The sequence below is a fragment of the Macaca nemestrina genome, chromosome 6 (assembly GCF_043159975.1).
Source record: "Macaca nemestrina isolate mMacNem1 chromosome 6, mMacNem.hap1, whole genome shotgun sequence".
Taxonomy (NCBI): domain Eukaryota; kingdom Metazoa; phylum Chordata; class Mammalia; order Primates; family Cercopithecidae; genus Macaca; species Macaca nemestrina.
The window spans coordinates 113585038-113599071 of NC_092130.1; the positions used below are offsets into that span (position 1 = coordinate 113585038).

A 14034-nucleotide genomic window follows, 5' to 3' on the forward strand; every position below is an offset into this window, starting at 1 on the left:
ATATGGTTGACTACATTCTTAATATTCTTGTTTCTTTTCCTTCCTTCCTTCCTTCCTTCCTTCCTTCCTTCCTTCCTTCCTTCCTTCCTTCCTTCCTTCCTTCCTTCCTTCCTTTCTTCCTTCCTTCCCTCTCTCCCTCCCTTTTCCTTCCTTCTTTTTTAGGGAAAGGAAGGGAAGGGTTTTGCTTTCAGCAGCTTCTGTGTTTCAATTTGTAGTTTCTACAAACGGTATTTTTAAAGACTCTAATAGGCTCACTCACCAATGGCCTGGCCCATGCTCCATGTTCTCTCCCAGCCAGGACACCTGGCTCCTTGGCCAAGGCAGTGAAAGAAGAGATCATGGGCTGGTCATTGACAATGGCTCCAGCATGTACAAAGCTGGCTTTGCTGGACACAACGTCCCCCAACCCATGTTCCCTCTCCATCATTGGGCACCCCTGATACCAGGGCATAATGATGGGCATGGACCAGAAGGACTCCTACATTGGTGACTAGGCCCAGAGCAAGCATGAAAGCCTGACCCTGAAGCACCGCATTGAGCATAACATCATCACAAAATACAATGACATGGAGAAGATCTGGTTCCACATCTTCTAGCTGCACATCACCTCTGGGGAGCACCTGGTTCTGCTGACCAAGGCCTCCCTGAACCCCTAGGCCACTCATGAAAAGATGACCCAGATCATGTTGGAGACTTTCAACATCCCAGCCATGCAGGTGGCCATCCAGATTGTGCTATTGCACTTGTCTGGCGGCACCACTGGCACTGTGATGAACTCTGGTGACAGGGTCACCAACATGGTGCCCCTCTACCAGGGCTGTGCCCTCTTGCATGCCATCCTGCATCTGACCTGGCTAACTGGTACCTGACTACCCCACAAATACCTCGCAGAGCAAGGCTACAGCTTTACCTCCATAGCCGAGCAAGAAATCATGCACAACATCAAGGAGAAGCTGTGCTATCTCTCCCTGGACTTCCAGGGAAGATGGCCACCACAACCTCTAGCTCCTCCCTGGAGAAGAACTAGGGGCTTCCAGACAGCCAGGTAATCACCACTGGCAATGAACAGTTTCAGTGTCTAGCCCTCCTTCCTGGGTGTGGAATCTTGTGGCATCCATGAGACCACATTCAACTTCATCATGAAGTGTAATGTGAACATCTGCAAGGACCTGTTTGCCAACACAGTGCTGTCTGGTGACACTATCATATATCTGAGCATTACTCACAGGATGCAGAAGGAGGTCACTGCTCTGGCGCCGAGCACCATGAAGATCAAGATCACCACTCCCCTTGAGGGCAAGTACTTGGAATGGATTGGTAGCTTTATCCTGGCCTTGCTGTCCTCCCTCCAGCTGATATAGATCAGCAAGCAAGAGTGTGATAAGCTGGCCCCTCCATCATCCACTGCAAATGCTTCTAAATGGACTGTGAGCAGATGTATAGTATTTGCTGCATGAGTTAATTCAGAAGTATAAATTTGCTCCAGGCAAATGTATACACCACATGCTAACCTCACAAAATTGGAATAAGCCTTTGAAAAGAAATTGGTCCTTGAGGCTTGTATCCAATATTGGCACTGGATTATAGAATTTGTTGCTGATTTTGACCTTGTATTCAAGTTAATTGTTCCCTTGGTATTTGTTTAACACCCTGTACATATCTTTGATGTAAACCCTTAGTACATGTGGCTCAATCACTTCGTGGCTGAGGTGAAAACATGCTTTTGGAGGAGAAGTCTGTGGCTTGGTGTGTCTGTGTGACCAGCAGTCTCTCAATCAGCACAGGTATTAATGTGCCAGAACAGAGTGCTTCAGGATTTCTCTAGAGGCTGACAAAATTTCTGAACCAGTTGTCCTTTCTGTCTTTCCGATCTGTGAGGGTTGGAGAAGTCCAAGCCTTAGGACCCAGTTTCCTTTCTTACCTGATGTTTTCCTGCCAGAACACTGTGGCTTGCCTTGAGTTAGAAGTGGTTTGCATTTGCACTTGTAAATGCATTCATCCTTTTAATTTATGTAAAGTTTTTGTACACAATTCTAGATTCTTTAAAAGATGAAAACAAATTTTTGTTTTCTACTGTTATGTGAGGACATTAGGCCCCAGAAACATGTCATTGTGTAAGGAAAAATAAAGTGCTGCAGTAAAAAAGATAAAACAAGATTAAAATAAATAGTTTAGTGGGCATACTTTTACATAAAAATTCTCTATATATCTATGAAGTCAGCCTGTCTTTTGATTCCCTCCGATGGACCAAGTACCTTAAGCAAGTATTCCTTTCTTGGCAGCTTGAATACAATTAAATTTTGTAGGATAAATCCCTGTGAATTTTTTTGATACTAGGTAAGATTTGGAGAAATGGGGGCTAGCTGGTTAAAAACTCAAGTTCAAGGTACTCTTTCAATCATATTATAAAAAATATGTATTTTAAAAATTGAGATTCATGTAATTTTCTGACTTGATTGAACTAGAAACTCTCAGCAAGAGCTTGATTTCTAGCCCATTATCCAGACCAAATAGGTTTGGATGAGCTTCTGTTAAGTATGCAATTCTTAGGCTCTCTGAATTCTGCTCATCAACAGTAAAGACATGCTGCAGACGACAAACAGAGGAGCTTTTGGGTCCTCTAATTTCCACTGTCTGAGCCATCAGTGAGCAGGGGCACAGCATCCTAATAGAGACTGCCTGCACGTGCCCTTTCCCAAAATAGCTACTTGGCTACCCTCCTTTGGTTACTTCTCTGGGCTAGGAACATAAAAGGCTGGCAAATCTAGGATTATAAATGTCACTGCATAGTATCAGCAGATCACATAGGGGTGATAAAAGTATTAAGCCCCTGGAAGGGGGGCGAGTCTCAATTTTCCTACCTTTAAAATGGGAGTAATGCCATTTTAAAGGTGTGGTAAAAAAGAGAGGTGATATACACATGTATATACATAAAATGTCATGCAAAGTCCCTAGCATAGGGAACACAATAAAGTGCTTGTGGTAACCGGTGGTTGTTGGTGCTGTTTAATGAATGTAACTAGCACATATGGAAGGTCTGCTTCATATCCATGCTTTGCAAAGCTCTGAGATCACAGACATTAGGGCTCTTGTACAGGCAGAGCCCGCATGGACCCCCTACTTCCATCGATGCTCTTTCCAGAGCCCCTCACTATTTGCCAAGCTTGTTAGGCTTCCCTTGCATGCCATGTAGGCTAGAGTGCCACCTCTTCTTATCCAGATCACCAGGCCTGGTAGTCATGCAATTTCAGGCATGGAAGAAACCTTTACCAACAAAACGAAAAAGGAATTCTAACTTCTTTCTTTGCCAATTCCTGAACCTAGATGGTCATGAGAACTGAGATATAAGCTTTTTATCCCCCCGATGCCTCAAAAGGTATGTACTACTTAGCTTAGGCCTACAGGTGATTTATTCTTTTTGAATATATTATTCAAAGTATCAGTGCTCAATCTGAACACATCTTAAAATTGTAGATATGCCTTTTTTATGAAAGGGTGTTAGAAAGCTGCAGCTGTCTGGCATGCGCCAGTAGTTTAAGTGTGTATGTGTGTGTTTGTGTGTCATGTAAGTTATCCATGCTCTTTTAGAGAAAATGCCACTATGCAGAGTCTATTTAATTGTTAATCTTCTGGACTCTTTTGGGCATTCATATATGTGCATCTAAATTTAAAAATGTAGACATCCTGTAATAAAATAGGGCCATATTTAACATGCTAATTTTATTCCATTCAATAACATCATAATTCTCTTTACATCTCTCTCTCATATATACATACGTGTGTGTGTATACACCCATTTATATCTTCATCCGAAATGACTATAGTGTAATTTATTTAATCAATTTCCTATTATCAAACAGTTGTTTTAATTTTTTTCTCATAAATGTGACCCAGGCATTACTAGCCAATAAGTACAAATACAGTAACATTAGTTCCCCATATTTAATATCTCTAACGGCCCAACTCCCAACATTTTCAGAATTTGCCTCCTTCAATATTTCCAAGAATCCCCAAGTGCTTACATGTGTCCATGGATCACTCCTGTTGCTTGCTTCTCTGGCCAGCTGAACCAAGGCAATGCATCCCCAAGCCTGACAGTTCCATAGGACGTGCTCTGGTCGGTCACTGTGCCCCTGTTGCTGTGCTACTGACCTCATCACCATGTTCTGAAAATCCACCATTCCAAACGTGTCCACTAATGCGTTTCAAAATTGCCAATCTCTTCTGCTATGATAAGCCCTATGAGGTGAAAAGGAAAAGATGTCTTCATTATGCTCAGCTAGGATCCCACAGTGAGCTTGCCTGCTGCCCAGTGTGTCCACTGTTGTTATACACTCTATAGTTCTCACTTAACTACTTTATTTGAGTGACCACCCACATCTCCCTAGTAGAGGGCAGAATGACCAGTTTGCTGGGACTTTTCTGGTTTTAGCACTGTAAGTCCCATGGCCCAGGAAACTCCTCAATCCTAGGCAAATCTGAATAGTTGGCCTCTCTAGTAGAGGGGTTAATTCAAGTGCTGGTATCAGCTAACACTTTGTATTTGGAACCATTGCTTCCTTCTATTGATGAGGTCCTGTTGCTAAGGGAGGGGCTTACTTTCTCCTTTCTGATGAAATTCACCTTAGGATTACCCCCATCTGGTTTACACCAGAGCCACATTCACCAGACATGCATGCCTATATCTCAACCTCAAAAAAAAAAAAAAAAAAAAAAAGAGAAATGGTTGTAAGTATTTTATCCCAAGAGACACCAGAGCCACATTCACCAGACATGCATGCCTATATCTCAACCTCAAAAAAAAAAAAAAAAAAGAGAAATGGTTTTAAGTATTTTATCCCAAGAGGCTCTTCAGCTCTTCAATTAGCCTTGTGTTTAGCCTCTTAAACTGGATGCAGGTGCATTTAAGGTGGGAGAGGTGTTGCCTGACCCCACTCAGCAGAAACTCTGGAATTCCATTGTTTTTACTTTCACATGAACAAGGCCAGATGAATATCTTTGCACTTCGACCTCTATGCATGAGCTTGATTGTTTCTTCAGGATAACTTTCCCCAAATGTAATTGCTTTTTGGGATTTGATACATATTGCAGTTTCCCTCCGGAAGGTCTATTCCAATTTACTCTTTTGAATTTATTTTTTAAACCATGCAAATCTATGTTCAGAATGAAAAAGCTCTGACCAGTTTCTAGGAGAACAGAGCATGTTCTATCCCAGAAAGTCCTTGCCAGAGGGGAAAGGGAGAGGACATGAGAGAAGGGCTGGGGAAGAACCGTTCCAGGGTTGCCTCAAAGGACATGAGCTTTAATAAGCCCCTTATACTGAGGGCTTTGTGGTTATTATAGAGCACCTTCTCCGAGAATATCTATGCAGTCCCTCTGAGCACAATGTTTCCTCTTTCATTCAGGTCAAAATTTCTGCAGGCTGCTACACCCCAGCCAGGGAATCTGCACTTGGAAGGAAAACAGAGGCTGGGAAAATTCCACCCTGACTTGCCCTCTTTTCTTGTTTGATTCATATGAAACTGTGGCTACTGGCCTCCAGGAAACAAAAATGATAAGAAACCCAAACCCAGGTCATCATTAGCAAAATGAAGCAGTTTTCCAGTTAGTTGGAGGGCAGCCCAATGTGGGGTGGAGGATTCTGTCTTAGAGAAAGTTCCTAAAACGGTGTATGATACTTATCAGGGTAACTGACAGTGCTTTGTGCGTCATGCAACCCTCGATTACCAGGTCTCCTGGCTTCATGGGTCTAGCTCCCTAGTGAAAAAATGGCTATCTCCTAGAATCAGGCAGAGAAGGTGAAACCTGGGAGTATGGAGTTTATCAAGTTATATTCAACATACAACCGGCACAGCTAACATTTTCTTGGTATATGAGTGTATCAAGGTTATATTCAACACATACTCTAGGATGAAACACATAGGGAGATGTATACAAAGGGCATGTCTAGCTCCATACAGTTTCAAATCCAAGTAAAGAAAATGTAAGGGATTTGGAAGAAAGAGAATGTCCTGTTTGTATGAATACTTTGTAACTCTTGCAAGATATTGGAAATGATCTCCTCTTCACTGAGTAGTATGGGAACCAAATCGCTGTTACCATTAAATCTGATTTGAATGCCAAGTGCACTAAATAGATGCCCATTTACATAATTAACTTGAAAAATGATAAAAAATAAGACCCAGTTCCCTCATCACTCCTGCAGAGTCCTGGGTAGGTAGGTGGTCTTGATCTTAGTCCTAGCTGACCAAGGTTTTCCAACCAAGAGCAGGCTTCCAGGATGCTCCCACTGGATCATCCAAGGCATTCTTCTGAGCTGCCTGGACTTGAGTGAGGAACAAGGAGCAAGAAATCACTGCATTGGAGATCATGGCTAAGATAATGCTCTTATTTGGGTACTTAACTCTCCTATGTCTCATAGGGGGAAGTAATCCAGCAGGACATACCAGAAACTTGGTTTCTGGTCTGCGTAAATCTCACCATAAGCAAGTTGCTTCTCCTCTCTGGGAATCAGTTTCCTGGCCTTTAAAATTCGGAGTTTGAACTATGTTGTCTCCTAAGATCTTTTCACCGCTACTATCATCAACAAAACAGCTCCCATCAAATAAATCATCTATATCTCTTTTGAGTTTTAGAAAAGTTCAATTTAAAATCATCATTTGAATTTCTGCAGGCGCTGTGTGAAAAGTCACATGCTAAAGGGCAATTATTTGCCCTTGATTGTTTCACTACTGTTGCCCTGGTTGGCCTTGGGTAGTGGGAGGCTTCTAAGTGCCCTGGACATGGACAAAACCATCCCTTGTCATCAAAATGGCAAAAGAAAGTACAGTTTTGCTCTTTTTGTGCCATTCTTGGGGTTTCATTGGCTTCTTGGAAGGCAAATAAATTACCTTTTACCACCTTCACTGCTATATCCCTTCGTATTTTACACTTTTCTGAAGTCCTGTTATGCTTTCATCTAGAGTCCAGATTCTAGATGGACTGTACTTACTCCAGCCTTTCTCCAAGTTCCGACTAAAGAACATCTGAAATAAACACTTCTACATTTATTGTAAGCTGGTTTCCAGGGTTGATCCTGAGAAGTCGGCAGCCAATTTGATCATGGTTCCTGTGGAGGTAGCCTGTCTTTTCTTGTTTTGTTGTCTCTTGTTCATGTTGCTCATTTTATCATGTTTTTAGCAATTTTTGTTCATCATCTCATATTCCCTGAAATTTTATTTATAATAATTTTTTGAGCACTGTGTTCTTCAGAGAGAGGCCTCATCAACCTGGAGTTATTTTTAACCACATGGTTCATGTGGAGTTTTTAGGCCATTGAGATAGCATAAATGTGTGTCCAAATCCCCCAAGCAAAGGTTCAGGCAGACAAATGTCACTCTGTGAGGCAAGTTATCCTACTGAGGGTGTAACCCTTCAAGGGTGATGTTTTATTCAGAGCCCCAGTCTTTGTCTCTAGTCCCCTCTGAATGTAACTCTAGGCCACCAGGATAATCCTTGGATTTGGGGAAAATGTTAGCTGTACTGGTTTTAAAATATGTCTTCGTATTCTCTAGTACTTCTCCCTTCAAAAAGTGGAAACTAAATTCCACTCCCCTAGAGTGTGAGCTGAACTTGATGACTTGTTTCTAATGAATAGAAAATACTGGAAGTCATGGTGCATGACTTTCAAGACACTATGGCCTCCTCCTTGCTCTCCTTGTATTGCTTATCCTGGGGGAAGCCAGTTACCAAAGTGTCAGGACACTCAATCAGCTTTATAGAGAGGCACCATGGCATGGATCTGAGGCCTTCTGCCAAAAGCCATGTGAGTGTACCATCTTGGAAGCACATCTTCCAGCACCAGAAAGCCTTCAGATGATCATAGCCATAGCCAATATCTTGACTGCAGACTCTGAGCCAAACCCACCCAACCAAACAGCTCCCAAATTTCCAACCCACAGAAACTAGGAGATAATAAATGTTTATCATTTTAATACACATGTTTTAGGATAATCTGTTACTCATCACTAGCTTTTCTCTTGGAATTCTCCTTTTTTGTCACTTCTGGCCTTTCATTATTTACTTTATTGCGAGAATAGCCATGCTTTTAAAAAAGGACTTACTACATTTCATCTAGGATCTTGGGGAGTCACTTCTTGGGAGCAGCTTCTGCATATCTAGCCTGCCATATTTCTGAAAACAGAAGTCCTCCCATTTGTTAACAAATCCTCTTGTCAAATGTAAAGCTAGTGAGGCAGGTTCATTAACCTCACGATGTAGGTAAGGAAGCAGTTTCAAAAAAACTGAGTATCTCCCCAAGGTCACACTGCCAGCAAAGAATGGAGCTGGGATCTGAATCCAAGTATAGCAAACACCAAAGTCCATGTTCCCTTTAAAATCACAAGCTGCTTTCCATAGATAGAATTGAAAACACTGTTGTCATCCAATCCAACCATTTATACATTGGGATAGAGTGGATAGGAAAAGGATAGGTGGGAAGAAACAGAGGCAGAAGCTAGGGGCCCTGCTACCAGTGTGCTGAGGCTGCAGAGGGACTCTTGTGATCTTTGAGTGGACCTCCCAACTGTTCCTTGGAAAAGTTATTTGGCCCCATGCTGTCTTCTCTTTTATTTCCCTAGGTGTTCCCCAGGGTCCTACTCTAAAGTGTGGTCTGGAGCACTCTCTCTCCCTCTGCACGGGCTCTCTGGAAGGACTAGGCTGCTCAATGGTTCCCATTAGCGATCATTTCTCGACAATCCCAAGCTATCTTTGCAGCCCTGCCTCTCAGTCCTTCCCAGGCTTGTCTCTCTTGTTGTCATCTGGAAGGCTGCACAACCAAATGATGAGCTCATTGTATCACACATCCAGTAGGCAATTAATTTAACTTCCCTAAGCCTCTGATTGCTCATCTATAAAATGGAGCAGTAGTGCCTATATCATGCACTTATAAATATTAAATGCTATACTATAAGATGTATAAAACCCCGTGATTGGCACCTAGTAAAAGCTGAATAAATGGTAGCTATCTAGAAAGTTTAGCAAATTTAGTTGATATTGGCTGGTGGCATAGCATGCGGCAGGGAAAGGTTTGTTTTCATGTATTTTCCAGCTTTCACATTTCATTGTAACACAAATGTAATTTCAGTGAAAGGAACAGGATGAAAATATGCAAGGCATTTCCTATGGCCTCTACCAACCCAGGGATTTAACATCATTAAGATAACTATTTGGACAGTTTAAGGCTACATATTTGCAAATGGGATTTTAAGGGTGAAAACCCATTTGTAACCCTAAGGTGTTTAAACAACCCTGCAATTCGATCTCAAATACCCCCAGCACTATCTTAACTACTCCAGCCTCCCGTCTGTCTGCCAATCCTAGTCTTACTTCGAGGACCACCTGTCAATTGCTGCAATGGCTGGGGCTTTGTGAGGCTCTCAGCTGTAACCCGATCTCCACAAGTGTTTGAGGGATGCTGCAGCTGCCACAGAATTTGTAAGTTTTACAGTGTTGTGCGGTGGCTGGGGTTCAAAGGCACGCCTCTGGAAAGTTTCCATTCATTCATTTCCTCATTCACCAAAACGTGATGAGTGCTCGCTAAGGGCTGGTCCCTGTGCTAACTAAGCCCTGGGAACAGAAAGGGAGTAAAATAGGGCCTCTGTCTTCAGGGAGCTCACAGATTAGTAGCAGGCATAGACAGACAAAGATGTACTACAACACAGATTTGTGCTTGATACAAGAATAGAAGCAGAATCAAACATGGAAGAAAGTGACCATCCAAGGTGGGAGAGAGCAGAGGGGAGGAACAGCTTCCCATAGGCATATCGAGTGGGCTGTTAAATGTTTCTCTTGGCTTTAGCTCCAACTCCTGTGTAATGGCACCCTGCCTTCCCACCTTTGTTCTTCCTATCTCGCTGGCCCAAATCCTTTTCTAGCTCCCATTTAATGTTAAAGTATCTTATTTCCTCATCTTTGCAGCACATCTTCCACCCCAGCACAACCCCAGAGGCACTTTCAGTTCAACATTAAATCCTGTCGTTTCTTCTTCTGTCTTCCTTAGCCTTCCCACGGCTCCGGTTGGAGCCATAATCACTTCACACCTGGACTCCTGCCTCCCAATTAGCTCCCCTTCCTCCAGCCTGGGGGTCTCCTCTCCTCTATTGGACACACATCATCGAGAATCATCTTCCTCCAGCGTCACTTAGATCACATCGCTCTCCTCTTTGCTTGCCCATAAAGGCTCCCAGTTGTCTCCCAAATCATATTAAAACTCCTCTAGTCTCAGGCTTCAAGACCCACTACCAACTAGCGCTGCCTTACCTAACAGCCGGCCTCGCTCAGCTCAGGCCCATGTGCTTCGCTCTAGCCAGGCAGAGCTCTTCCACCTGCTTCTTTGCACCTGTACAGCCATCCTTATCCATGCAGCTATCTGAAATCACCGTGTGTGACCACTCTCGCAGAGGTATGTGTGTAGGGGCAGGCGTGTGTTTGCAGGAGAGGGAGGAAAAGATAAGGGGAGCCAGCCACTCTCCCTCCACATTCTACTATAGGGCAGAGCTCTGAAACAGGAGCACCAAGGGTGAAGATGAAAGAGAAACACAGGAGAGGGCGGTGGCAGGATGTCAAGAGGGGAGGAGCTACGACCAGGGTTCTGCTGCTAGTTGTGGACAGGTGAAAGGATGGAGCAGCGGACCCTGGTGGTTGTGCTAACTCTCTCACTGCCTCCCTTCTGTGTTGCTCTGCCTTGTCTTTCCTTGGCGGTTACTGCTGCAGTCCTTCAGACATGTGCATTGCATCATGTCATTCCTATTCTTAACACTCCTCTGAAGCTTCCTCTCAGGGTAGAGTACAGCTCTTTTTACTTAGAAGGATGTGGTCTGGCTGGGCGCTGTGGCTCACGCCTGTAATCCCAACACTTTGGGAGGCCAAGGTGGGTGGATCGCTTGGCCAAGACAAGCCTGGCCAATATTGCAAAACCCCGTCTCTACTAAAAATACAAAAAAAATTAGCTGGGTGTGCTGGCGGTTGCCTATAATCCTAGCTATTCAGAAGGTTGAGGCAGGAGAATCTCTTGAACCTGGGAGGTGGAGGTTGCAGTGAACCAAGATCATGTCACTGCACTCCAGCCTGGGAAACAGAGTAAGACTCTGTCTCAAAAAAAAAAAAAAAAAAAAAAAAGGAAAGCCGTGGTCTGACTTTGCTCCTTCTCCAGCATCATCCCATACCACTCCCCTCCTTACTCACTAGGCTGGAGACACTCTGGTTGTTCTTCCCACCTCTGAAATATTCCCCTCCCACGGTGGGGTCTTTGCACACACTGTTGCTTCCACCTGGCATCCTCTTGATCACACTCCTCATCTAGCCAAGCCTGTTCATTGTTCAGGCCTCAGCCTCCATGTCACCTTCCCTGATCACTTTCACTACAATTCTCTATGACAACAATATTCTGTCTGTGTCTTTTATAGTACTAGCTACAGTTTGTAAATTGACATGTAATAATTTGTTTTCTGATTGACTGGCTACCTCCACTAGTAAACTGTAAGCCTTGTGGGTAGGAAACCATTCGTCTTGTTCGCTGGTGTGCTGCTATACAATTCCTGGCACAGAGTAGGAGCTCAGTAAATATTTTTACTAAGATCACTAGAACCTTGCTCACTCAACATCATCCATCATCTCCCCAAACCACAGGTGCCCTGTGCTTGGCCCAGTTTTTGGACAAGAGGAAACACTCTGGTCTTCCAGGAAGCTTCATTCTAAAACACCTTGCATACTCAGTCCCCAAAACCACTATCTTCTGCCTTTCAAAATCTGTTCAAGCATCTTCTACTTCTGAGACAATTTCCCAAAACAACCCTTTCCAAGTCTAGTCTAGGATTTGCAAATTAAAATGCCTATAGAGGCCAGCAAGTAATTGAGGGAGGTGAACGATGTGTAGAGTGAGAGGGAGTGCTGGGGACCACGGTTACCTGTTGAGCTGGTGTTCCATGTAAAGGGAGACAGTCCCTCCTCTGCTCCAGTGTGTTGTTAACATGCGAGGAAAGTAGGCCTCATATTGTTAGATTCTCCAATTTTTTAAACAAAGCTAAAAACAAGAATTGCTATATGAAAAATCTAGGTTTTAAAAACATGCTGGAGGAATAATTCTGCAATCTCTATCAGCCTAATGGTCAACTTCTGCTCTATTCTGTCAAGGCAGTTGCTTGACACTTGAGTTAGTGTATGGTGGGCATGCTTACGTGCCTGAGTCCTATGCGTGCCTGCAGCTGATGCCAGGATTCAGGCTCCCTGCCTTCTTTACAATCCCTCCAAAGCACCTCTTCTCCTTGTCAGGGTTGCTTCCCAGGAAGGCAGCAGCCAGCTCTGCTGTTGTGTGGACAGAGCCTTGCCTGTGAGGCGCAGAAGCACAGCACTTCACCAAGGCTCTTAGATTTTGTTCATTCTGCCTCCATCCCTCCGTCAGTGTGAGAATTACAGACTCTCCATTTTCTCCGCTCTCCCTCTGCCTTAATGCCTTTGTTGAAAAGTAGCCCCATCCTTTGTTCTAAATTCCAATCTCTTTTGTGCTATGATGATAATGTTAACTCTGTAATTGTGCATAAGTCAGCAAACCAGAGTAATGCCTTATCCATTCAGCATTGTCAGGAAATGAGGTGTTCCACATAATTAAATTGTCCAGATAACTAGAGCTAACCAACATTTTAAAGATCAACATTTTTAAAAGAGTAAATGGAAACATTCCAAAGTTTATTATACACCCTCTTGCCTTCTTTATTTTAAAATTATTTTTTAGCATTTTTTTCCAGGAGAGAAACAAAAGGGTAGAGAGTGATCATTAAGTCTTCTCCCTATCCCAGCACCACGGCCCTTGCTTCCCCATCCCTAACAGAGGCTACTGGCGTCACCATTACCAGGCTACAGGCATATCCTTTCTGTGATAGTCTATATGTATACAGGCCCAAAGGTGACATGCCATAGTGCTCTACTACACCTTGTTTTTTAAGGACTTATGGATTGATCATCATTTTTCATCAATACACTAAAAGCTGCTTCATTCTATAGAAAGGCAACATCTGGTCCATTGTATGGATGCAGCATTATTTAATCAAGCAATCTCCTACTGATGGGCATCTAGTTATTTTCAATCTTTTGCTATTATAAAAAGATGCTACAATTTTAATCTCTGTATTTACTCCATTTTGCATACATTCTAATATGTTTGTATGTTAAATTTCCAGAAGAGAATCGCTGGCTCCAAGAAGGGTTATGTATCTTTGTCATTGTGATAACTATTATCACACAACCTTTTATAGTTTGCATCAATTTCTTTCTTTTGTCATCACTGTATAAGAGGACTTGTTTCCCCATACCATCATCAACACAATATACAACCAAATTTTCTTTAAAACTGTTGTCACTCAGTGAGTAGAGGATACTAGTGCATTTAATTTTTTTAAATATATTTTTATTGTGGAACGTGGCTTTTATAAAGTGTCCTTCTCTGTGCTTCTAGTATGCTTTGGTTTGAATTTTACTTTGTCTGACATGAGGATCGTAAAACTTGCTTGCTTGCTTGCTTTCTTGCCAGCTTTCTTTCTTGCCATTTTCATTTTTCTTGTAACTTTTTGTCCATCTTCCCTTTTCTTTAGTGTGGCACATTTGTTATAATTGATAAACCAATGTTGATATGTTATTTTAACTACAGTAGGGTTCACTGTTGGTATTATACATTCTATGGGTTTGGAGAAGTATAATAACATGTTTCCACCATTACAGTAGCATACAGAGTATCTTCGCTGTTCTGAAAGTCCCCTGTGCTCCACCTTTTCACTCCTCCTTTGCACTCTCCTCTACCACTGGCAACCACTGATCTTTTTACTGTCTCCATAGTTTTGCCTTTTCCAAGATGTTGTATAGTTAGAATCATACAGTATAGAGCCTTTTCAAACTGGCTTCTTTCACTTAGTAATATACATTTAAGTTTCTCCATGCCTTTACATGGCTTAACAGGTTATTTCTTTTTAGTGTTGAATAATATTCCACTGTCTAGATGTACCA

At 42.8% G+C, this 14034-nt stretch overlaps 1 long non-coding RNA gene across 1 annotated transcript in view; it reads right to left on the reverse strand.

Annotated features, from left to right (window-relative positions):
• LOC139363870 (uncharacterized) overlaps positions 1 to 14034 on the reverse strand; it is a 253128-nt gene that overhangs the window by 17198 nt on the left and 221896 nt on the right. Inside the window, exon 3 of the long non-coding RNA XR_011624966.1 lies at positions 4023 to 4239. This is a non-coding gene — a long non-coding RNA (uncharacterized lncRNA). The remainder of the gene's footprint in view (positions 1 to 4022; positions 4240 to 14034) is intronic.